The sequence below is a fragment of the Phacochoerus africanus genome, chromosome 8 (assembly GCF_016906955.1).
Source record: "Phacochoerus africanus isolate WHEZ1 chromosome 8, ROS_Pafr_v1, whole genome shotgun sequence".
In the NCBI taxonomy this organism is placed as follows: domain Eukaryota; kingdom Metazoa; phylum Chordata; class Mammalia; order Artiodactyla; family Suidae; genus Phacochoerus; species Phacochoerus africanus.
In genome coordinates, this window is record NC_062551.1 from 47,894,751 (window position 1) to 47,920,557 (window position 25,807).

Sequence of the window (25,807 nt, forward strand, 5' to 3'; positions counted from 1 at the left end):
CACAGGGACAGCAATGAATCAGCCAGTCAGGTCCTGTGGGAGCTCAAGGGCAGGCAGGGAAGTGCGGTTACCCAATATGGGTGACAAGCTGCAAGGGAATGTCACAGAGGGACGTCCCGAACCCATCACCTCACCCATGGGGGAACCATTTGCTGCATGCTACGGCCAAAGACGGAGCTGCCCGTATGGGCCTGGCACGTTCTGTCGGGTGAGGCTGTGAATGGGCCCGGGTCAGTGGGTCCACAGACAGCAAAGGCCTAGCACTGGGAGCCAGGGAGAAACTGGGTTCGAATCGCAGCTCTGCCACTCTCCTCTTTGAACCTCTGTTTTGTCATCTGCAATGAAAGAATGATCCTACTTTGTGGGGTATCCTTGGGATTAAAGGAGGTTGAAAGCCTGGTTGTTGTCTTTGACTCCTCTTTTTCTCATGTCCCACTTTTAATTAGGTAGTAAATGCTGTTGGCCTTGACTTAAAAACCTATCCAGGAGTTCCCACTGAGGCTCAGCGGGTGAAGGACCCAACATAGTCTCCATGAGGATGAGGGTGCGATTCCTGGCCTCATTCAGTGGGTTAAGGATCCAACGTTGCTGCAACCTGCATGCAGTGTAGGTCACAGATGTGGCTCGGATCCTGCATGTTGCTGTGGCTGTGGTGTAGGCCGGCAGCTGCAGCTCTCTTTCAAGCCCTAGCCTGGGAACTTCCATGTGTTGCAGGTGTGGCCCTAAAAAGAAAAAATAATAATAATAAAAATAAAATCTATCTAGGATCTGTTTCTTTCTTCCACCTGCAAGGCCCCCACCCATGTCCTGTCACCTTGTCTCTTACCTCCTGCCTGCTTTCTTCCCTCCCCATCCCCACCCTGCCACCCTGCGCCTGAGAGTCTATTCCCTACATGTGGTCACCAGTGTCAAATCATGTCCTTCCCCTGAGTGAGCCCTCATGTGACTCCATCTGTGTGTTCACCCCACACAACCTGCCCCATCACCTCCCTGCCCTCATCTCCTGCTGCTCACCTCTTGCCCACTTTGCTCCAGCCTCACTAGCCTCAAATATATGAAGTTACCTTCCCCCGTTCGCACTGGCTGTTCCCTCTGCCTGGGACACTGGCCCCAGGTACCTACATGGCTCCCTCCCTGCCCTCCTTCAGGTCTCTTCCCAAATCTCACCTTTTGGGTCCCTCCCTGGCCACTTTGTTCACAACAGCATCCTTGAGTTCTGTTGTGGCTCAGCAGTTAACAAACCCGACTAGGAAGTATGAGGTTGCGGGTTCGGTCCCTGCCCTTGCTCAGTGGGTTAACAATCCGGCGTTGCCGTGAGCTGTGGTGTAGGTTGCAGACGCGGCTCGGATCCCGCGTTGCTGTGGCTCTGGTGTAGGCCGGCAGCTACAGCTCCTATTCGACCCCTAGCCTGGGAACTTCCATATGCCGCGGGAGCGGCCCAAAGAAATAGCAAAAAGACAAAAAATATAAATAAATAAATAAATAAATAAATAAAACAGCATCCTCAGCAGCCCCCTTCATCCCCTTTCCCTGCTTTATTTTCCCTCAGAGCACTTCGACTTTGTGACCTACTATCTGGATGGAAATTTAAACATTTATTCTTTTTATTTTTATAGCCACACCCAGCATGTAGAGAAATTCCCAGGCCAGGGATTGAATTTCAGCCACAGCTGAGACCAATGCCACAGGTGCAGCAACACTGGATCCTTTAATCTGTGTTCGGTCTGGGGATCTGAGCCACTGCTGTCAGATTCTTAACCCACTGCACTGAGGCGAGAACTCCCAATTATTTATTCTTTTTTTTTTCTTTTTTCTTTGCCACACCTGCAGCATATGGAAGTTCCCAGGCTAGGGATCAAATCAGAGGCACAGCTGCTGGCCTACACCACAGCTCACAGCAATACTGGATCCTTACCCATTGATGGAGGCCAGGGATGAAACCCGCGTCCTCATGGATACCAGAGGGGTTCGTTACCACTGATCCACGATGGGAACTCTCTGATCATTTATTCTCTATCTTCTCCTTCAGAATATGAGCTTCCAGGGTGCAGGGGTTTCTGCTGGTTCCGCTCACCCCTGTTAACCCCAGCACCTGATTACATGGTAGCTGCTCAATAAACAGTGGTAGACTAAATGAAGGCAGGCGGGAGAAATACAGGTAAAATGCTTAGCGCAGCACCTGATGCTGAGGGAGCAGGTAAACAGCAGGAATGACAGTGATTTAGGTGAATCAGATTAAGAACCAGCCCTTGGGGCTTCCACTGCTGGGTGTGCAGGAGACGGGCACGTACTGCTGATTGCAACACCTGTGATATGTGACATGTACAGGAAGTGACAGGTTGCCAGCCAGAGACCCTGAGGCTTCAGGCAGTCAAAGCTGAGCAAGGCTTTTGGAGGCTACGCAGATGCCTGCCTGGCAGGTGGGGGCGGGGAGGGGGTGTTGCTGGGAGGGTGGGTGGGAAGAGGGGTGGCAATGGCTCCCAGAAAGGGCAGCAGGGCCTGGGGAGCTCCTAGGAGGGCTGGGGGCGCTGTGGAGAGACAAGGAGGAGGCTTCGGGCGTCTGCATGCATTCATCAACAAACTGAAGTCCTTCGATGCTCAATTCAGCCAGGAGTGGTTTCTGTGAATTGCAACCAAAAACCACTCGAGAACCAGGCACCTACTATGCGCCACGTGCTGGAGACGCTGCAGTGGCCAAGACGGCGTTTCTGCCCTTGTGAAGCCTGGGGGAGGTAGAGAAGGAACCTGGAAGACAAACATACCATCGTGAGATAATTGCAGGTGATGATCAGCCCTGTGAAGAAAATACACTGGAATTAAAATGTGGGAAAGGAAAGGGTACTTTAGATGTGGCGTCCAGGGAAGTCCTCGCTGAAGGGGTGACATTTGAGTCAAAGGACTGGGAGTCAGTCAAAGTAAAGACTGGAACAGTGATCCTGGCAGAGGAACCAGCAGGTGCAAAGACCCTGAGTCAAGACTGAAACTGTGAGTTTAAGAAACAGCCGTGAGGAGTTCCTGTTGTGGCACAGCGGAAATGAATCCGACTAGGAACCATGAGGTTTCAGGTTTGATCCCTGGCCTTACTCAGTGGGTTGGGGATCTGGCATTGCCGTGGGCTGTGGTGTGGGTTGCAGACGCAGGAAGCTGCCCTAGAAAAGGCAAAAAGACAAAAAAAAATAAAATAATGCCTGTCTTTTACTTCCAGAGAGAAAGTAACACATTCATTGTCAGAAAAAAATAAAATTCAAACCATGTCTAAAATGGAAGTTCCCCTGTGGTTCAGCAGGTTAAGGATCTGGAGTTGTTATTGCTGTGGCTCTGGTTACAGTTGTGGCACAGGTTCAACCCTTGGCCTGGAAACGTCCACATGCCATGGGTGTGTCTTGAAAAAACAAACCAAAAACACACAAAAACAATAAAGCAGAACTGGAAATTTCCTGGCTATCTTATACTTTTTTTTCTTCTTGTTTTTGGCCATATCTGGCATGTGGCCAGGGACTAAACCCATGCCACAGCAGCAACCCACGCCATTGCAGGGACAACATTGGATCCTTAACCTGCTGTGCTGCAAGGGAACTCCTGGCTGTCCTAGTCTTAATTTTTAACATTGCATACATATATAGTGATCTTTTTATATATCATTATATAAATAACCACACACATAGTTCCTGGGCCAGGGTGCGAATCAGAGCTGCAGCTGCCAGGCACAGTCACAACCACAGCAACGCCAGGTCCGAGCTGTGTCTGCAACCTCTGCCGAAGCTTGTGGCAACTCGGGAATCTTAACCCACTGAGTGAGGCCGGGGATGGAACCCGAGTCCTCATGGATACTAGTTGGGTTCTTAACCTGCTGAGCCCCAGAGAGAACTCAGCTAAATCCCATACTTCATTCTACTGCATTTAAAAAACACTTTATAACTCTGCTGGGATATAATTTAATACAGTTAACTGTACCCTCTTAAGGTGTACAATTTGATGAGTTCTGACAGACGCGTATTCCCATGAAATCCCCACCACTCTTAAGACGCAACACATGCCCAGCAGCCCGAAGGGTCCCTCCCAACCCCGCACGTACCTTTGCAGTAAATCCTTCCCTCCGTCTCCCAGCTTTAGGCAGCCACTCATCTACTCTCTGTCACTATAGATCAGATTTACTTTTCCCAAAATGCTCTGAATGAAACCATATAGAGTCAGCTACAATTCTGCATCCTCTGATTCAACTAACCATGGATAGAAACTATCCAGGGAAAAAAATTCCAGGAAGTTCCAAAATGCAAACCGCAAATCTACCTAGCATTTACACTGTATGGGGTATTATAAGTGATGTAGAGATGATTTAAAGCACACGGGGGGGAGGTGTGGAGGCTTTATGCAAATACCACGACATCTTATCCTTTTTTTTTTTTTTTTTTTGCTTTCTTAGGCTGCACCCGCAGGATGTGGAATTCCCAGGCTAGGGGTCACATTGAAGCCCCAGGTGCTGGCCTACACCACAGCCACAGCAACACAGGATCCCCGACCCACTGAGAAAGGTCGGGGATCGAACCCTCATTCTCATGGATACTAGTCGGCGTTGTTTCACTTCCTACCCGACTACCAGGCCTCAGTTTCCTCAGTCTGTTAAATGGGGCTAAGGATCCCATCTAACAGATAGATAAGTGGGGAGGATTAGAAAAGACCATGGAGATGTTTACAGAGCATCTGACATTAATGAAAGTTGGGGGAGTTCCCATCGTGGCGCAGCGGAAACGAATCTGATTAGCATCCATGAGGATGCAGGTTCGATCCCTGGCCTCGCTCAGTGGGTTACAATCTGGCATTGCTGTGAGCTGTGGTGTGGGTCGCAGACTTGGCTTGGATCCTGAGTTGCCGGGGCTGTGCTGTAGGCCAGCAGCTACAGCTCCGATTCGACTCCTAGCCTGGAAACTCCTGTGTGTCCCAAGTGCGGCCCTAAAAAAGCAAAGCAAAACAAAACAAAAGCTGGAAGTGACCGAATTGTGCAAGAATAGAGGAATTGCGTGTCGTCAGTATCGTTCAGTACACTGTGATAAATCAACAATTAGAAAACAGTGGTGAGTAAAAAAGTCTTCCTCGAGTAACACCAATGACGAATGTCTTCACATACACACCTTTGTCTACAGCTTTTCTTTCCCTTGAACAATTCCTAGAAGTAAAATTGCTTCATCAAAGGGTATACAGCATCACTAAGTCTCTTGATGAATATTGCCAACAGCCTGCCCAGGATCACAGCCTGACAAGTTAGATATGAAAGCAGTGTTATATCTTGCATTCTCATCAGCATTGATTAGAATGTTAACTAAACATTTTTCTGAGAGACCAAAACAAATGCCTTTTTTTTTTTCTGTCTTTTTTAGGCCCGCACCCTCCCATACAGCACATGGAAGTTCCCAGCCTAGGAGTCAGATCCGAGCTGTGACCGCCGTCTGATGCCACAGCCACAGCAACACCAGATCTGAGCCGCATCTGTGACTTACACCACAGCTCACCTCATGGCAACGCCGCCAGATCCTTAACCCACTGAGCGAGGCCAGGGATGGAAACTGCATCCTCAAGGATACTGGTTAGATTCGTTTCTGCTGAGCCAAGACAGGACTCCCTTCCTTTTCCTTTTAAGGCGATACCTTCAGCATATGGCCAGGGGGCGAATGGGAGCTGGAGCTGTAGTCTACACCATACTACCGCAACATTAGATCCAAGGCGCATCTGCGACCTATACCACAGCTTGCAGCAAGGCTGAATCTTTAACCCATTGAGCAAGACCAGGGATTGAACCTGCATCCTCCCGGACACTGTGTTGAGTTCTTAACTTTCTGAGCCACAACAGGAACTCCCTGGAGTTGTACCTTTAATCCATTGCACCACAGTAGAAACTCCAATTCTTTTTTTCTTTTCTTTTCTTTTCTTTCTTTCTTTCTTTCTTTTTTTTTAATTTTTTCCTTGCTTTTTAGGGCCACATTCTTGGCATATGGAAATTCCTAGGCTAAGGGTCAAATCAGAGCTACAGCTGCCGTCCTACACCACAGCCACAGCAACACGCAGGATCCGAGCCACATCTGCCGTCCTACACCACAGCTCAGGGCAATGCCACAATGGGAGTTCCAATTCTGGTTTCTTTCTTATTCATTGTCTGCATTTTAAATTTGGGCTCCTGTTCTTTGCCTATTTTTCTATCATATGTTCTTATCAATTTGTAAATGCTCTTTACATATAAAGGACGGAAAAGCTTTGCTTGCTATTATATTGATATTTTTTTCCTTGATGTATTGAAATTTATCATTTTTATGAGGCCAAATCCACCTCACTCTCCTCACCTTCCATTCATTGGCTCTTACCTCTTCACCAACCCCTCCAGGAAACCCTCTGAAGGAGGATCTTTGGGAGTTCCCATTGTGGTGCAGTGGAAACAAATCCGACTAGGAACCATGAGGTTGCAGGTTTGATCCCTGGCCTCACTCCGTGGGTTAAGAATCCAGCATTGCCATGAGCTGTGGTGTAGAATGGCGGCTACAGCTCTGATTTGAGCCCTAGCCTGGGAGCCTCCATATGCCGCAGGTGTGGCCCTAAAAAGACAAAAAAAATAAAAATATAAAAATAAAAAAGGAGGCTCTTTGGGGCCTGATCTCCTCTCTCAGGGCCCTGAGGAAGCCCTTGGGGTAAGGCTGCAACTAGACTTGTTCCGTGGCTCTGATCTCTGCCTGAGATGCTCAACTAAGTCATGAGAGGGCTTCCCCAAACATGGGTTCTGAATTGTGTGCAGGGCATGGAACAGGCAACGGGTGCACCTGGCCATTCTCCCTCACCTGAATAAAGTGCTGTCATCTCAATTACTAGATTTGCTTTTTTGAAAACAGAGACTTGGTAAGACATAAAGACTTCAAAAGAACAGAAAAGCAAGAATGTTTAATGCTGGAGCGAGGATACATTAAAGGGCATATTCCCTCCACGCAGGCAGGAGTCTGATCGAATCCCTGCGCGCAATTTAGCAACGTGTGTCCCAGGCCATGGGGAGGCAGCAGAGGGCAGTTAGCGAGCGCCGTGCCTGGGCGTTGAAGCGGGGGATGAGTCCAGTGTGTGATTTTAAGCAAATGAAGTTACTTCTGTAAGCCTCAGTTTCCTCCTCTGCAAAGCAGGAATAACCACAGCCCCTGCTGTTTAACTTACCCGGCTTAGCACCATGCATGGGTGCATAGAAATGTTTGAAGCCTGGGAATCGTTACTATTATTAAAGCTTAAAGACGTACATTTCCTTTGACCCAGCTGTACCATTTGTGATAATCTGTTCAAAGGAAATAATTAGAGATGTGCACAAATATTTAGCCACTTGGATAGGGGTGTATGTGACTCATTTATAACAGCAAAATATTTATCAGCGTTTGGATGTTCAGCAAGAAAGAATGGTTCAAACACATTGCTGTTCACTGGTAGAATGGCATCTTATGCAGCCATTAAAATGAATGTTCTTGGAGAATATTTAATGATACGGAAAGATACTGGTGATATTTATAATCTTGTGTTTAAAAGATACAAAATTCCTTATAAATGTGTCTTTCCAATCCCGTTTTTTTAAAAAAAACCTTAGATAAGAGTTCCTGATGTGGCTCAACAAGATCTGGTGGCATTTCTGGAGCCTGGGACACAGGTTGGATCCCAGGTCCAGCACAGTGGGTTAAGAGTCTGGCACTGCCGCAGCTGTGGCCTAGGCAACTGAGGCTGGGATCTGATCCCCAGCTCAGAGATTACTTATGCCTTGGATAGGCCAAAACAGAGAGAAAAAAACCAAAACCAAACAAACAAAAAACAGTAGATAAAGGTATAGGTTTAAAAAAAAAACTCATTGGAGTTCCCACTATGGCACAAAGGGATCGTGGGCATCTTGGGAGCACTTAGACACAGGTTTGATCCCCGGCCTGGCATCGTGGGTTAAGGAGCCGATGTTGCTGTGACTCAGATCTGATCCCTGGCCCTGGAACTCCAGAACTCCATATGCCACTGGGTGGCCAAAACAAACAAACAAACAAAAAAACCTCATTACGCAGTCACTCATTCATTGCTGCTACAGATGTTAATTAAATGCCCACCATGTGCTAGACACTGTGCTAGGGCAGGGGAGATGCACTAAACATTTAAGAGTATCTCTGAAAAAGTGGCTTTACACCTCATCCAACCATCCATTCAACAAATGGGCAGCCCACAGTGAACAAAATAGACAAAAATCCATGCTCTCATGGAGCTGACATTCCAGCGGGAGAAAAACAATAACTATGATTAGCTAATCATCTAGCCTGTTAGAACGTGATAAGAGGAACAAAAAATAAGAAAAAGCAGAGAAGGTAAGTGGTTTAGTAGCATGTGAGAGGGACTTTGGCTGCTTTAGTCAGGGTGGGCAGGAACAGTCCCACTGATAAGGTGACATTTGAGTAAAACCCTGAAGAAGAGAAGGGACAGAGCCATGAAGATACCCGGGGGGGAGAGTCTATGCCCAACAAAAGGAATAGTCAATGCAATGACCTTGAAGCAGAAGAGTACTTGATTTTTTTTTTTTTTTTTTTTTAGCAAAGTGGCTGGAGACCAGTGAGTGAAATCCAGGAAAAAAATGTTTAGTTTACGGGGATTTCCCATCCTCCTCCCCCCTCCTTTTTTTTTTTTTTTTAAACAAATCAATTACTTTTTTTTTGTCTTTTTTCCATTTCTAGGGGCCCTCCGCGGCATATGGAGGTTCCCAGGCTAGGGGTCGAATCGGAGCTGTAGATGCCGGCCTACCAGAGTCACAGCAACGTGGGATCCGAACCGCAACTGTAACCCACAGCACAGCTCACAGCAACGCCAGATACTTAACCCACTGAGCAAGGCCAGAGATCGAACCCGCAACCTCAGGGTTCCTAATCGGATTCGTTAACCACTGAGCCACGACGGGAACTCCAACAAATCAAATAAGTACTTTTGAAAAAACTTATTAAAAAGATTAAGATTAATCTGTGTCCTGGTTCCAGGTCAAGTTCCCGGACTCAGACAGACAAAGGTCGTCCAAACTCACTATTTATTGACTATGATCCCAACCGAGCTAGTTCGCCCCGCTGAACCTCAGTTTTGTTCTTTTTGTTTGTTTGTTTGTTTGTTTTGTCTTTTGTCTTTTTTGCTGTTGTTGTTGTTGTTGCTATTTCTTGGGCCGCTCCCGCGGCATATGGGCATATGGAGGTTCCCAGGCTAGGGGTTGAATCGGAGCTGTAGCCACCGGCCTACGCCAGAGTCACAGCAACGCAGGATCCGAGCCGCGTCTGCAACCTACACCACAGCTCACGGCAACGCCGGATCGTTAACCCACTGAGCAAGGGCAGGGATCGAACCCGCAACCTCATGGTTCCTAGTCGGATTCGTTAACCACTGCGCCACGACGGGAACTCCGTGAACCTGTTTTTAATCTGTAAAACGGATATTAATAACAGGGTTGTGACGAGTATTCAACAAGATAATGCAAGTAAAGCACTTGACGGGGTGTCTGGCACATAGTAAAAGTTCAAAAGCTGTTTCTGGCCATAATCACCCATGCCTGCCTTCTGCCCCCCATGACTGCTTTTGGGAGAAGGTGGGAAGGACTGCTGCAGGCGCCTAGCCATTTTCCCCTTTAAGAATCTCAGCAGGCTGGAGCCAGCCTCCCCGCACCCTTTCCAAATTTTCCAATCCCGGCTTGGCATTTTCCTCCCTAAGGTTTCCGATTGGACGATCTTCACCAATCAGAGGCTGGAGCGGACCCTGCCGGGCACCCAGCTCCGCCCCTGAGCCGGCCCTGCCCCGGGCCGGTCAGCCCCGTTGCTATGGGGACTGGTGGGCGGCGAGGGGGGAAAGCCCCGGATGTTCGTTGGGGATTCAACATGGCGGCAGCAGTGGCCGTGGTGGCGGCGGCGCAAGAGAGCTGAGGGCGGCGTGAGGGCGCCAAGTTCCGGGCCGAGCAGCTAGGCCGCGAGCGACTGCGGTGCCGAGCCGGTAGGATAAGCGATCTGGCCAGGCGACGTGGCGAGGGTCCGGCGATGGCGGCGGGAGAGCGTTTACGGGAATAGGGGGCGGGGCCGCTGGGGTCAAAGTTGACTCGCGAAGGAAAGGGTCGCGTCGGGGGTGGGTCGCGGGTCTACGTTGAACAGGAGGGAGGTGTAGAGTAGGTCAGAGGTCGTGGTAGCGAAGGGGGCGTGGCGAAGGGGGCGCAAAATTGGAAATTTGAAGTAGGAGCGTGTTGGAGGGGCAGGGGGGCGAACGTCTAAAAAAATGGGGGTCAATTTGAAGGGAGGATATGCCTGCGAGGGTCTGAGAGTTGGAGGTTTAGGGCAGCAGCTGGTGGAGCAAATGAATGAGATTTAGGTTGGGGGACATCTGTATGGGATCAAAAGTGGGGCCTGACCAAAGGGGGCAAAGATCAGAACCTGGTGGCCCGACAGGTGATGTTCTCAGGGGTCAGAAGTTAAAACCCAGGTGGGACGTGTTGCTGAAGAGGAGGGGTAGGACATTCAAGAACAAGGTCAAGGGTGCTTCCTGCGGGGGTGGGGGGTGGGGGAGAGGGGAAGAGGAGAAAGCCCTCCTCCCACAGATGATGAAAATAAGAGCAAACACTCCTAGAGCACTTACTGTGTGTCAGGCTCTGTTCTAAATGCTTTACATTACCTTTGATCGTGAACACAACCTTATGGGCTTGGTGCCATTATTAAGAGGTTAAGTGATTTGCCCAGGGTCTTCTCATGAGTAAGTGGTGCAGCTCAGATTTGAACCCGGGGTTCAGAGTTGTAGGCTCCGCAGGCTCTCAGATTCTCATGATGTTTGTTGATGCTTAATGAGAGTTAACATTGTACTCATCGCCCTGTGTGCCCGGACTTATACCATAATCTTGTGAAGTGGGTACCAGATGGACCCACTTTACAGACAGACAAAGTGAGGCTCAAAGAGTTTCTACTGAGTGACAGAAGCAGATTCCAAGCTGAATCTTGAATGACCCCAGAGCTCCTGGCCCTAGTCGCCACATTGTAGCTTGCTGAAGGTCTGTTCCTGGAAGCAGGGGGCTGGGCTGGGCAGGGCTGTCTCTTTGGCCTCCATGGAGGGGTGTGACCTGGGAGGAGAGGCTCCCCTGGGCCTGTGGGATGGGGTGTTTGTGGGTGGCCCAGAGTCCGAGGGAGTCTGACAGGCTTCTGGCGGGGGTCCTGGGGCGGTACCCTGGACAGAGTCGGGTGTTCTCTGTATTTAAAACCCCAGGCTCTCATCATGGTCTTCAGGCACGCCCATCCCATTTCCTACTGCTCTCCCCATCCCTCCCCAAGGTCCAAGCACACTGGCCTGTTTGCTCTTCAGCTCCGTGGGCTCATGCCTCCCTCCAGGTCTTTGACTTCCCAGTTGCCTCTAATCTGGAACCTGCGCCTGACCAGCCTGCCCCCAGACACTCCTTATCTCGCTATTGTTCTCTATCTCACTACTGGGCCCCTTGAGGGCAGGAATTTCTCCAGGTTGTCCTTTCCCTGAGTTTCCACCTGAAGCACTGCCTCGTCTGCAGAGGATGCTGGTCGGTGGGGATTGAATGTTGGGCACGGGGCTGGGTGCTGGGTGCTGAGTCTGCAGCAGCGGACAAAATACACAGAGCCCCTGGCCCCTGAGGGCCCTCAGTGTCCCTCGGTGGGAGCAGACTGGACCCAGACCCCTAGCCCGTGATACATGGCTCCATCTCTACCAGTGGTGATGCCACCTGCGAGGACATGTTCCGGGGACCCGGAGAATGTCCAACCGGGGCCAAGAACTCTGTCCCTGGGCAAGCGCTGAAGGACGAGTAGGGGGATGGGAAAGCGTTGGCCAGGCAGGAGGAAAGGTGTGAGTGGAGGCCAGGGATGCAGAGTTGGGGGCTTGTGGGCAGCGTGTGGCCTGTGTGAGACCCCTAGGCTGCCCAGCCTGGTGGGGGCATTGGGCAGGGGCCGATGAGTAGCTGCCCCGTGTGTGGCACTCTGGGGTGGTACTAGGGAGTAGTTCGAGAGGATGCTGGAGCAAGGGTGCCTGGCTCACACCCAGCTCCATCACTTACAGGCTGTGTGACTGTAGGCTGGGCCTCAGTTTCCTTCTCTGCAAAATGGGAATAATGATAGTAGCTACCCTGTAGAACTGCTGTGAGGGTGCAGAGCATAAACGCTAGGCCTAGGGCCTGGCACAAAATAGGAACTGGGTAAGCACTAATTTTTTTTTTTCTTTTTTCTTTTTATGGCTGTACCTGCGGCATATGGAAGTTCCCAAGCTAGGGGTCGAATCAGCGCTGTAGCTGCTGGCCTATGCCAGCAGGATCCGAGCTGCGTCTGCAACCCACACCACAGCTCACAGCAATGCCAGACCCTTAACCCACTGAGCAGGGCCAGGGATCAAACCTGCGTCCTCATGGATGCTAATCGGGTTCTTTATTGCTAAGCCACAACAGAACTCCGGATTAGCCACTAGTCTTGAGGCTGCCGCTGCTACAGCTCCCTGGGGAGGGTCTCAGAGGTGGTGGCATAGCCTCTCCATCAGCCTCCCGGCTTGCTCCAGCAGCCACCCTGCCCCCACCTGGCTCTGGCAGGGTCACTGTGTGGGCACATGGCCAGGCAGCCTTATGAGGCCGGCCAGCCTCGGGGCCTGGTGGTGCCAGCTCACTCGGCATCTCAGGGCTCAGCACAGATAAGGGGGTGGTGATAGGGCTTTGGCCCTGGACACACATGTTCAGGTTCCTGCCCCATCACTTACCAGCCGTGGGACCTTGGGCAAATGATTTCTCTTTGCCAGTTTTTTCCTTGTGATACATTTCAGTCCAGTGAAAAAAGTGGGGCTTTCATTGTAGCAAAACACCCACGTTTCCAGTGTCCAACCTGGGACGAGCACCAAGTGGATACAGTTAAAGGCCCCTCTTCTCTGCCCCCTCTCTCCCCACCTTCTCTGCTGACTCTAGCCCAGGGGCTGGATTGGGTGTCCAGCCTTCCTCTGCTGTTACTACCCTCTGGTGGATTCACAGCTACAGAGCTATAGCGCCAAACCCTGACCGTGTATTGCAGTCACCTGGAGAGCTTTCAAAAATACTGCTGCCCAGGCGTGCCCTGGAGGATCTGGCTCAGATTGCCCAGCACGTGGTTCTCATGGCTGCCCAGGGTCGCGCCCCCCCACTTTACAGATTGGATAAATGGTGCCATAGTAAACAGCCTGCTCCGTCTACAGTGTTTATTTGTTCTTTTGGCTCTTTCTCCACGTGGCCATGGGTAGGTCCAGGGCAGGTCATTCGTTTTCCCTTTTTGCACACAGGAGTTGCCCGTTCACCTTTTGTGAGCCATTTAATAAGTGGTTCCCCCTGGGACTGGAACAAACAGCATTGCAATGAACACTCTAGAATGTGACTCCTGGTGTAGTCTGGCGAGTCTCTCTTGGGTATATGCCTCGCAGTGGCAATGCTGGACCTTCCAAATTGCTCCCCTAAGCTTTTGTACCAGGGTGCTTGAGGGTTCCCGTGGCTCCTCATCCTGCTTCTGGCATTGGCGGCCCTTGATGAAATGGTGTCCTTGGCCCCGAGTTGATAGGTTTTGTACCCGCTGCCCCCCCAGCTGGTTGGAAGCAGGGAGATGGTTCACATGATGGGCTTGGCTGGTGCCTGCCACCTACTGAGCCCCCACACCCAGAAGAGAAGGCAGGCTGGGGAGGGCCTTGACCTTTGCCCTCTAGGGCATCTAGGGCAGTGGGTACAACTTAGGCCCACTTTTCCTTGGGCTGGCGTTTGGGAAAGGGCACGGTACTGACCTTGACACACTCGTGTGTGTCTGACCCTTGGTCCCAGTGGGGACCAGCACAACCCAAGCCCCGCCCTCACCGGGTTATAGTACAGTGAGGGACACAGACCTGTCCCCGGACAGTGACAGCCCAGAATGGTCAGGCTGGGATGGGGAGGCACCTGACCAGCGGGGGAGCCTTGTGGGGAAGGAGACATCTGATGGAGGGAGTGAGTCAGGCCTCGGTGGAAGGAATAGATCAGGTAGTGGGTATGGAAAGCGCAAAGCCCTGAGGGCCAGATGGGCTTGAGATGCTCTAGTCCCGTCTCGGAGGCTGGTGGGCAGAGTAGGCGGTGGGGTCTAGGAGGTGGGGAGGCTGTGGGATGGGCAGGAGTTGGGTTTCACTGTGTGTGAGGGGAGCCATCAGAGGGCTTTGGGCAACGTCTGCTTTCCCTTTTATACCGATTGCTTGGGCTGCCATGGGGGGAACAGATCACGGCAGGGGGGACCCATGAGTGGGCTGCTGGGATCGTCCACGCAGAAGGGGGTGGCAGGGATGCAGGAGAGCCCTGTGTGCCGGCTGGGGTTGTGAGTGCTTCACCCGCGTGAACTCATTAGATCTTCCCAACAGCCTGTGAGGTAGGTGCCATTATCAGCCCCACGTTAGAGATGAGAAAATTGAGACCCGAGAGGTATGTGACTGACCTAAGGTCACACAGCAGGCAAATGGCAGAGGAAGGACTTGAACGCCAGGACTTTGGGCTCTAGAGTCACTGCTTGTTGCAGTGGCCCTGCAAGGATCTGGGAGTGATTGGGGTAAGACAAGGCCCTTTCCTGTTCTCACCCGGGCTCCTCTTTAGATGGAAAACTCTTTGGGGGCCAGTTCAACCCGGGCAAGCACTGGGTCCTGACCTCCCTCAGGGCCCCCCCACAGCCCCCTTCCCCTTCTTGCCAGTTGCCTCACCGCCCCCCCCCCCCGGCCCCCCGTCGTGCTGGCTCACGGTGAGCCAGACTTCCTGGCCAGACGCCGCTCGGGGTGTCCCCAGCAGCTGTTTCTCCCATCTCCCAAGCCGGGCGGCCACAGATGCCGCCAGCAGGAAGCAGACTCCTTCCAAGTCACGGCCAGGGAAATGGGACCCTTCCCGCCCCAGCCACCCATCCGGGGCTGGGGCTTGTTATCTGACCGCTGCCTTGGAACGGAGGGTGGCGGCGGGGGCGCACCGAGGGTCAGAAGGGGCGCTTTCCCAGGTCGCTGGGGAGCCAGCTATGACAGATGCGGCAGAAGCCTCCCCTCACTGCAGCCCTTCTCTTGGGGCCCTCTGGTCCTGCCCTTCCCCAGGGTGCCAGGTCACCTACTGCCCCCCGCCAGCCAACAACAGCAACTTCTCTGCCAGGGCCACACCTTCCATACACATCCCTCAGCCTGACCTCCTGGTGGGCGCGGGGACCAGGGAAGAACCGGAGCCTCCGGGCCTCACCTCCCTCTCCTGTTCAATGGGCTCTTGGGAGGATTGGAGGAGACCGTACTGCCAAGTGCTGAGCATGTTGCCTGGCACACAGGAAGCTCATGGGCCATGTCCCCTCTGGGCTGCAGGCTCCTCCCCACCCGCCCCCGGCTCCCGCGCCAGGCGCCAGATGTGAGGTTCGGAGCATCCTGTGGTGGCTCGGCCCCAGCCCCCAAGGAGAAGGTGTTATTAACCTCATTTCTCTTCTCCTGCGTTTTCAGTTTAGGGAGGCCCATTTTTGCCCCGTCTGCATGAGTTACCTATTTGAAGTTGAGAAACCAACCGTGCACCGCGCAGAAGGGCGGAGCGTGGTAAGGCCTCTTTCCCACCCGGTGCTCGGCCCTTCCCAGGGGCGGCCTTGCTCCCCTTGCTTTCCCTTCCTACGCATTTGGTTCTGCACGTGCTCCCCCCACCCCACCCCGGCCGCCGCTTTTGTTTTTGCTCAGATGGAGCGGACTTCCCATGTTTGTATTCTGTCCTGCCCCCTGCATTTTTCACTCAAGTTCTGTGTCAGGATGTAGGAGGCTTCCTTGTGCTTCCCGTGGCTGCGTGAAGTTAAGCGGTGTGACGTGTCCCCGTACCTCTGGGGGTGCTCAGGGCTCCCAGCTGTGCGTCCCGCTAGCTCTGCCGGGAGTGTCTCAGCCTGCCCGAGAACCTGTGCCTGGTGGCACCGGGGTCTGCTCTTGTGCTCGCCCTGGGGACAGGTGTTACCTGATGCTTTGACCTCTGACAGTCAGGTGCTGGGTGGTGCCCAGCATGGTTCGAGTTTTAATATGAGTGAAGAGAAGCAGCTCTGTGTTTGTTGAAAACCACCGGGCTTCCTTTCCTGTCCACTCGGGACATTTTTGCTTTCCCTAAGAAGAGGAAACCAAGGCACAGCGAGAGAGTGGCAGCCTGGGACTCGAACCTAGGCCTGCCTGGCTCCCATCAGGCGCTCTTAACCTGTCTGACACCCTAGCGGTCAAGGGCACAGACTCTGGAGCCAGCTTTGTCACACTTAGCTGTGTGACCCCAGACAAGTCACTTCAACTCTCTTGCCTCTGTGTCCTCATCTACAAAGTGGGGCATACTCTTCTGCCTCACGGGGCTGTTTTGAGGACACGAATGCCTGCTCATCGGGCAGAATGCACTGAAGTGCTCAGAGCCCATTCGCTGCTAGGGTTCGTCCCCAGGGCGTTGCTCTCTAGTGTTTGGGATTAGCAGGCGCTCCTCTGGGTGTTTTCAGGGAACCAGTTTATTACAAACTCCCAGCAACCCCAAGATGTAGATGTTCTCATTAGCTCTTTTTTAAGGAGAGGGCATTGACAATCCCGGGGGACTGGCCTGGGGTCACAGAGCCAGCAGGCTGGGATCTGAGCCCTGGTGCCTGGTCCGGCTCCGGACCTCCGAGGCCCACTCTCTCTGCCTGCCTCCCCAGCGCAGCCAGGCACAGCTCGGAGGGGCCCATCTGGGCAGGTAGGGGCACAGGCCTCCCTCCCGGGCCCTCCCTGCTCCCACCCCTAGCGCCCCAACCTGGCCCTGGAAACTCCTGATAAAGCCGCATTGTGTGGCAGTTTCGCCCCAGTCGGGTTTCAGCCCCTCCTACAGACCAGACTGTCGCGCCTGGGCCTCCCCCGCCCCTCCCGCCCTCCTCCTCCTCCTCCTCCTCCTCCTTGGTGCTGGGGATGGGGGAGCAGGCCGGGCTCCTGCCCTCCCCCAGGTGAGGGCACCTCCCCCAGCCCCCCTCCCTTGGGACCCCTCCTCTGCTGCCTCTGCCACAGCCCTGTCCCCCTTTCTTCTGAAGAATCTTCCCAGCAGCCTGGCCCTGGATTAGTTGATTCTGAAATGCTGTGTGTGTGTGTGTGTGTGTCTGTCTATGTACATTTGTAATTCCACCTCTTTTTAAACCTTAAAGAAACGTGAAAAAGAATGTGTGTGTGTCACTTTTGCCGTACAGCAGAAATTGACACAACAGATTGACACGACATTGTAAATCAACTATTCTTTAATTTAAAAAAAATTTTCAAAAAAGAGTTGTGCATCATAACATGCCTACACAAAGTGCATCGTTGCACATGGCCGTTTGTCAGGTCACTTTCAGGTGACAGCCCTTCGCCACACCTGGACGAGACTGAGAACATAGCACCCCGAGAGCCCCCCATCGCCCTCTCAATCACCACCCCAGTAGCAGCCACTTCCCTGACCATGGAGGTCACTGGGTCCCTGCTTTTCTGGAGGTTTTCCCAGGTGTGCCCCCGAGTTACAGCCCGCCACCGGGGCTGCTTTGGGACCTCATGCACACGGACCCTTCCAGCACATCCTCTGTCTGTCTGTCCTCTCATCCTTAGTTTGTGAGGCACCCCCCTCACCCCTGTGCGGTGGGAGGTGAGTCGTTCATTCCCCCTCGTTGCTGTGTGGTGTCTGCTGTGCACACAAACCAGAGCTTATGTCTCTGCTCCTGCTGCACGGGTGTGCACGGCTCCCTGACACATCTGCTGGGCTCCTCCAGGGCCCACATCCAGGGTGCAGTGCTCGGGTCAGAGGCTCAGGTCTCGTCACCTTTATCAGAACCCCCCCACACAACTGTCCAAGTGGCACCTGCAGCACCCAGCAGCGGCTCCACCTCCTCCTCAGCCCTGGGTCTGTCAGACTTTTTAATTGACCTTGGAGCATTTTATCTGCTCTTCTTCTGCAGAGGTAACCTATGCACCAAGGTGAACCTTTTGTCGCGTGCTCCTCTCTCCCTGGGTGCCTCTCCCTGCCACCTCTTACCCATCCTGCCCCTGGGAGGCAAGTGCTTATTCCTTGATATGCCCTGTGCTGGGACCACGGGACCCAGGGGTCAACACAGCTGAGTACAATCTAGCAGGCGACCCAGACCTTGACCAAAGAGTGACGGGGAGACAGGCAAAATAGACCAGACTCCCAAGCCTCCTTCTCCCCCCAGCACCCTGTCCAACCTCTGGATCAGGCTGGGAAGCCGGCGTCATCCTGCCTCTTGGCCTCTTCCTCCACATCCACGTTGTCACGTGCTGCCCTCCTTTAGATTAGAACCTGGTGCCTCCCTCTCTTTGTGATCACCCCCCAGTTCCAGGCACCCCCAACTCCTACCTGGACCTTTGTGGCAGCCTCCTCACACCCCCTCCCCAGCTGCCCCAACAGTCTGTCCCGAGGCCCAGCCAGAGGGAGCCTGGGTCAGATCACATCGAGGCCCTACTGGGGCGAGTCTGCTGGGGACCCTCCCGCGGCTTCATCTCTTTGGGGGAACGCCTCCAAGGCCCCACAAGCTCCTGGGCCAGCTCTGCCAAGCCCCTGTCTACAGCAGCGAAGGTCCCTCTCTTTGCCTCCCTTCCCCTGTTGGTTTTCTTGACTGCTTCTGCTCCATCATGACGGTGGGTGAGGAGGTTATGTCCTCCCCATCCCCCAAGACGTAGCCTCAAGGGGCGGAGCGGGGGGGGGGGGGGGGGGCCTTCGCGGTGTCCCTTGCTGTGTCATCATGTAGTCGCTTAATAAACGCTGGCGGGCTGAATGAATGAGCTGTGGTAAGTGGTGAGTGGCACTGCCGGAGTGAATGTTGGGAGCCCCCCCAGCTGCCCCCCAGTGCAGGCGAGGCTGAGGGCTGGGCTTTCCTGAGGAGGAAATGCCACTTGAAGGCTGAGCACCTGGTGGGCTGAGGGAGCCGCCTGGGTAGAGGTTCCGGGCAGGAGAAGGCAAGAGGCTTTTGAGGAGCTGAAGGAAGCCGGGTTCAGATCTCCCCGCTGCTCTGGACTTGAGCTGTGGCAGCCACTCGGGCCTCTCCACGTCTCAGTTGCTTCCCCTCTAGGACCGAGGCCACTCTGGGTGCCCTAGGGCCTGTCTCAAGTTCTGCTGCTAACCTACTTATCCTGGTGCCTGGCACAGAAATATGAATGTGATTGGCTTTTTTTGGTTCTCAATAAATAGTGTGGCGTGCCAGGCCCTTCGTGGCCTCGCAGGACGCACTGGTGGATAAACAGACCCAGTTACGACCCTGTTGGAGCCTGTCTCTTGGACTCTCAGCCTTCCGGCCACACCCCAACCTCCCAGATCTGAAGTGACCTTGGGCCTGGGGAGTCTGCGTTCCCGAGGCTGATTGCTAGGGAGAACCAAGTGAGCGTTTGCCTGTGCCAGGCCCAGTGCCCAACAGGACCCCACCCTGCTTCTGCCCAGTCCTTCCTAGAGAGATTCGGCCCATTTCAGAGATGGGGGGTGGGGAGCCAGGGGGCAGCGCTGGGCCCGGCCTGCCAGCTGGTGCCAGCAGCCTTTCCCACCTCCCTGAGCCTCTGCCCCCGGGGCACCCTTCTTTCTGTGACACCCCATCCAAGTCACTTGCCTGGTGTTCCTCTGGGCTGTCTGCATCTTCATTTTGAATTTCTGTGCGTTAAATCTCAGATCTGGCCGAGAACCTGAGTGTTTCTAAGGTGGTTCTCCTACCTGCCCTCGGTCTGTGCCTTGTCTTTTCACTTTTCTTATTCTGTCTTTTGATGAGCAGAAGCACTTAGTTTATCCTAGTCACATTTCTCATCATTTCCTTTGTCGTTTTGTAGGTCTGTTTTTCACATTTAGTCTTTCTTTGATCCGCAGTTCCTGTGTGTGTGTGTGTGTGTGTGTGTGGTGTTGGGGGTGGTGAGGTAGGCACCCAGTTTCATATTTTCCATCCAGATCCGCAGTCATCCATGTATACATCCATGTGTGTGTGATGGGTCCGTTTCTGGGTGTCCTCCTCTTTCCTCATGCCTTTTGCCTGCTCCTGCATCAGCACCCCACTGTCTCCCCAGTTGCTCAGCCTCAGTGTTGTAGAGAGCCTTCCAGGGTGTCTTGGCCACTTGGCTTTTTGTAATTCGATTTAGGCATGAGACGAGCATCTTGCCTCACACACAGACGTGACATTGCCTCTCCCAGGCCATGAGCCTGGTCTGTCTCTCCATTTATTTGTGACGTGTCTCAGCAAAGTAGCCTCCTGTTCCAGCCCAGGCCGTGCCCGCCTCTTGCTGGACTTAGTCCCAAGTACTTCATGACGTGGCCTCCTCCCCCGAGAGGCGCCTCGCTTCCCCAGGCCTGGCCCGGCCCAGCTCGGCCCTGTAAGGCTCTCCCAGCAGAGGCAGGAGCCCACCTCCCCCGCTCTCTGCTTCCTCGCGGCACCGCCCAGGCCCTGGCAGAGGGCGGCAGGATGCCCAGAGAGGAGGTTATAATTTTCCTGAATGATTTCAAGGGCTAATTAAAGGTTTTCCTTGACTAATCAGCTTACGGTTTAATTATCGGGGAAGAGGCTCAGGGATGCAGGAAGCAGCTCTGCTGGGGTCTCGTCGCGGCCTGGCAGGAAGGAGCCAGGGCCCGGCCCTCACCCGGTGGCGGGCAGGATCTGGGATACCCCGGCCCCCCGGGGGGCCAGCTCCGCTTCTCCATCCCTGGGAGAGAGCCAGGTGGAGGACAGCTGGTGCCCTGGAGGTCCACGTGGGTCCCTTCCCCCCTTAAAATCCTCCACGGCTCCCACTGCCCTGGGAGGGGGCCGGACCCCGCCTCTGGTCGGAAGGCCCTGCCCCCCTCCACCTCCTGCTGCTCTGCTGGCCTTTGTTTAGGGCTCTCACTGCCTTTTTTCTTTGCATCTTGGCCTAAAGGTCACCACCTCTGGGAAGCCGTCTCAGGCCACTCCTGCCTCCAGGGCAGGTGATAAACTGCCAGCCACATGCCGGCTGTCATTGTCACTCACTCCACCACCGATAAGGGCTTCGTGCTGGGACGCCTGGGCTGCGCCCTGTGGTCCAGCATTGGAGGTGTGGGGGCCCCGGAGGAGAAGGGGTTCAGGACGGGCACTTGGAGGAGGGGGCCGGGGGGAAGGCGTTCAGGCCAGGAGGACTGAGTGGTTGCTGGAGCCTTCTGGGAGAGGCGGCTGGTGACCTGGGTTGGTGACCTGGCCGGGACCCGACTGAGGATGGGAGGGGGAGGGGACCCAGAGATGGCCGTGCCAGGCCTGGCTGCATTCCTTGCATTCCTCAGCAGGCCCCAGACTCCGGTGGCCCCTGGTGGGGGAGGGTGGGCAGGCAGAGAGGAGGCCTCCTGGGCCTTAACCCTGGCCGTCTCCCCTCCTTTCCCCTTTCTGCCCCCTCCCTCCATCAGTCTGTCTCACTTTACGGCACCTCCCTGGTGGGCTCCAGCCTGGGACTGTGTCCTGCTTCCCCCCTCTCCTCCCCCGGGTGGCGGCAGGTTAGGGTTGCCTGGTACAGGCGGACATGCAGGGGCCCAAGGTCAGACCATCTGAATCCAAACCTCTGGTGCGGGGCCGGAGCTTTGGGGTTTGTGGGCTTTTTCAAGCTCCCTGGCTGACTCAGGTGTGATTCTGAACCAACAGAGAGCCACTGGCCTACAGAAATGATAGAAATCGTATATTAACTTTTGCCACTTTGGGGCACTTTCTAGACCTCTGAATGGTGTGATTAAGTCATTTTACCCCCACAGCCACGCTTTGAGAAGGTAGGACCTATTCCCATGCTGTGACGACGAGGGAACTGAGGCCCACAAGGCGACTGTGCCTGGCAGTGTGGCCTCTGCCCTGTCCTGTCTTCCCATCCTTGGGCTGTCAGGCCCTTGTCTGGGCAGCTTCTCTCTGTTCCCTACGCCTTCCCTTCCTCCTGCCTCCCTCTCTCTCTGCCTCTTGTCTCCCTCCCTCTTTCCTTCAATTTCTGCTTCCCTCCTCCCTGTGGAAGCTTCTTTGCTTCCCTGTTTAGAACCAGGATCCCACTGGAGCTACAGAGGGGAGTTGGTTTCAATGGGCCCAGGATGAGGACAAGAAGGATGCTGGTGTCACCCTGCTTGCTGCTCCCGGCACCTGGAGTGGGGGCCGTGGGGGGCAGGGCACACATCCCACTGATGCCCTGGCGGGACACTGGGCTCCGTGACCTTGTGGGGCAGGCTCTCCAGGTGGGCGGACCCTAACAAATCCTGTGGGCCCCCAAATCTGGTGTTGTCATCTGTTGCTAGTCACCATTTCAGGCTCCCATGGTGTGGCTGGTGGTTTCATTTCAGCAGAGGTTTGTGAGTATTGCATTGCAGGAACTGTTTTTATTTGATGGGAACGAGGGGCGCTGAGAGTCCAGTGCCCCTGTGCGTCCCCGCTCACCAAGGACTCCCTGGCCTCCTCCCCACCATCCCCTCTGGGCAAAGGCCAGGCACCCAGCTCCCCCACGGGCCCGCCTGGCTCCTGTACAGCTTCCTTGGGGACCTGGGCCAGGCGCTGAGCCCCAGGAGTTCTGCACTGGTTCCCAGGGTGGCTGGGAGGATTAAGTGAATCAGTGTGTATGGGGGGGGGGGGGGGCTCAGCACAGGGCTGCCGTCATGACGTCATTGTCATTACTGTTGCTCTGGTTACTGTTAGAGTTATCAGAGGCGGGATACAAGTGCGGATTTAGTAATTTAGGTCTCAAGGGTACGCAATCCATAATTCCTTGTTGTTATGACTAGGTCACATTTCCTTTTACAAAAACCTTTAGGAGTTTCCTGGTAGCTCAGCAGGTTAAGAATCCAGCGTTGTCACTGCTGTGGCACCGGTTCAGTTCCTGGCCCCAGCACTTCCACACACCGTGGGCACAGCCAAAAACAAAACCAGACCCAAAATATCTTTGTATAATGGAAGTGTCCACACACATGAGAAGAACAGTCTGATGCCCTCCCCACGTCCCCAGCCCTGTCAGCAGCCTTAGCGGTTTTTTTCAGCTATACCCTACCCCCACCTCTCTAACTCTTTGGAAGCAGTTCTCAAACGTCATATACTGCAGCCATAAATATCTCTGATTGTTTGCAGGTAAGAGATAAGGAGTCTTTAAAAACACACACGGGAGTTCCCGTTGTGGTACAGCGGGTTAAAAACCCGACTAGTATCCGTGAGGATGCGGGTTCAATCCCTGGCCTCACTCAGTGGGTTAAGGATCCGTGTTGCCATGAGCTGCTCGGATCTGGTGTTGCCGTGGCTGTGGCACAGGCTGGCAGCTGCCACTCCAATTCTACTCCTAGTTTGGGAACTTCCATATGCCACAGGTGGGGCCCCACCCAATAAATAAATAAACACACAGACACACAGACACACACACACACACACACACACACACACACACACACACACTCACACACTACCACTGTCACAGGAGAAAAAGAACCAGTACTTCCTGATTATCCTCACATTTCCCCAGTTTTCTTATCATCCTTTTTATCAACTTGTTTGACTTGGAATCCAGACAAAGTCTGCTTTGCATTTGGTGAATAGGCCCCTGAGTTTTTTGTAGTCTGTAGAGTTTTCCCGTCACCTCTTTTCCTTGCTTGCTGGTTGGGTCACTGATCTATCAAAAGCCAATCGGTAGGTCCTCTGTCCTCTGGAGTTGTCCACAGGATATGGCCGAGCATCCTTTTTTTTTTTTTTCCGTTTTCTTTTTTTTTTTCCCCTTTCTTTTTCAGCTGCACCCACCCAAGGCACATTTCCTGGGCCAGGGATCGAATCTGAGCCAGAGCAGCAACATATACCACAGCTGCAGCCGTGCCAGATCCTTAACCCAGTGCACCACAGCAGGAACTCCTCCTCGTGTCAGTTTCGTGCGTTCCTCTGTCCCCTGTGCTTGCTGTGTGTATTAGGCCTTAGGTCTCTCCGACCTTTCCTAGGTGGTGTTCTGTATGAACATCAGGCCAACAGTCATGTCTGGGTGACTTTTAAAATAAATTCAAGTGGGGTTTTTTGTTTGTTTTTTGGGGGGTTTTAAGTGAGTAGATTGGGGGAAAAAATTCTTCGTTGCTCCCAAATCTAGCAGAGTGGGCCCAGGAGGGCCTGAGGACTGCACTGCAGAGTGACTGGCTGTGTGCGAGTCCTAGGCTTCCAGTGACCCTCGGTCGTAAATGCCCGATGTGAGCTCCTGCTTTGCTGGGACCAGAGGCCCCCCCAAGCTGAGAGCCTTCCCTGACCCTGACCGCCACCCCCACCCCGTCCTTCTGCCTGGCCTGGTGGTTAAGCTTTAGGGGCACCTGCCGGCTTGGCTCTGCCAGCAAGGCCACCCCGGGAAGCACTCCACCTCCCTGGGAGGGCTGTGGTCAGGAGGCCTGGGCCCTGGGAGGCGCTCTTCCTCTGCACTTGGTGTCGATGGCTTTGACCTCAACTGTGCATGCACATTCTGGAATGTTCCCGCCGACTTCAGTCCTCGGGCCTTTGCGGTGGTGGTTCCTTCCACGCTGAATGCTCTTCCCTTGAGGCCGTGTGGCTCCCTCACTTCTGGTCTTGCTCAAATGCCACCCCCAGATCCCCCCTCCAGCCCCCCACTCTCTGTCCCCCTCGCACTTGTCCTGCTTGTTTACCTGCATGTTGTCTCCCTCAGGGGACTGTCGGCTCCAGGAAGGAGGGGTTGTCTTCACTGCCGGGTCCCCCGTGCCTACAACAGTGCCTGGCACACACTGAGTGCACAATAAAGGATTGTTTGGAGTTCCTGTCATGGCTCAGCTGTTAATGGATCCAGCTAGCATCCATGAGGATGTGGGTCCGATCCCTGGCCTCGCTCAGTGGGTTAAGGGTCCACTTAACCCACTGAGCTGTGAGCTGGGCTATAGGTTGCAGACTCGGCTGGGATGTGGTATTGCTGTGGCTCTGGCGTAGGCCAGCGGTTACAGCTGCGATAGGACCCCTAGCCTGGGAACCTCCACATGCTCGGGTGTGGCCCTAAAAAAAAGACAAAAAAAAAAAAGGGATCGTTGAGTGCGTGACCGAGGCTGAGCGAGTGGACTCCGGCTTGGGTCAGACCTGTCGTGGAGTCCTGGCTCTGACACGCATGGTGTGACCTCGGGCTGGCACCTCCCCGTGAGCCTCGCTTTCCTCCTCAGCAACGTGGGGTCTTCGCAGTGCCAGCTCTGCTCACTGTCTCGTCTCGAGCACACCAAAGCCTCCGTCGCTGGCCTCGCTGGCGTCCTGAGTTTCCAGCACAGGGCACAGACGAGGGAGCCAGGACTGCCCCTGCCGTCCTGCCAGATCTGAACGAACTCCTTCCACTCTGGGTGACGGGCTGGGGCGCCCCAGGACAAGGCCTCCGTGGATGGATGTGTTCCTGGGGCCAGAAAGGTTCCGTGGGGAGTGTGCGGCACGCAGGACCCCGGAGTGAGGGATGTGAACAGACCTGGGTGTTGGGCTGAGTCTGAGTCTGGCTGCTTCCAGGCCTTTGTCTCCCTTGCAGGAAACAGGCCAAGAGCTGTTAAGAGGGCTGCTGCTCGCAGCCGCAATTACAGGCTTGGGTGGGTGGGTGTGTCTGTGTCTGTGTCTGTGTGTGTGTGATAGAGCGAGCAAAAGTTTGCCTGTCTGCGGGCACCTGCAGGTATGGAGGGAGCGTCCAGCTGTTGGAATTGCTACCCCTGGTGCTTCCTGCCTGGGCCTGTAAAATGTGACACGTGTACAGAAAAGTGCGTAAAACCTCCCTTTTCAGTTCAGTGAGTGATTACAAAGCACGCGCCCTTCTAAGGACCAAGACGATAAGCACCCTAGGAGCCCCCTCCTCCTTGCACTCTTTCCAGCGTTACCAAATAAAT

The 25,807-nt window shown here is 54.0% G+C and overlaps 1 protein-coding gene across 1 annotated transcript in view; it reads left to right on the top strand.

Moving 5' to 3' along the window:
* The first annotated feature begins 9,818 nt into the window (after window positions 1-9,818).
* Window positions 9,819-25,807, top strand: part of PAK4 (p21 (RAC1) activated kinase 4) — a 44,491-nt gene continuing 28,502 nt past the window's right edge. The window contains exon 1 of the mRNA XM_047789653.1: window positions 9,819-10,002. The gene's annotated coding sequence lies outside the window, so the exon portion shown is untranslated. The remainder of the gene's footprint in view (window positions 10,003-25,807) is intronic.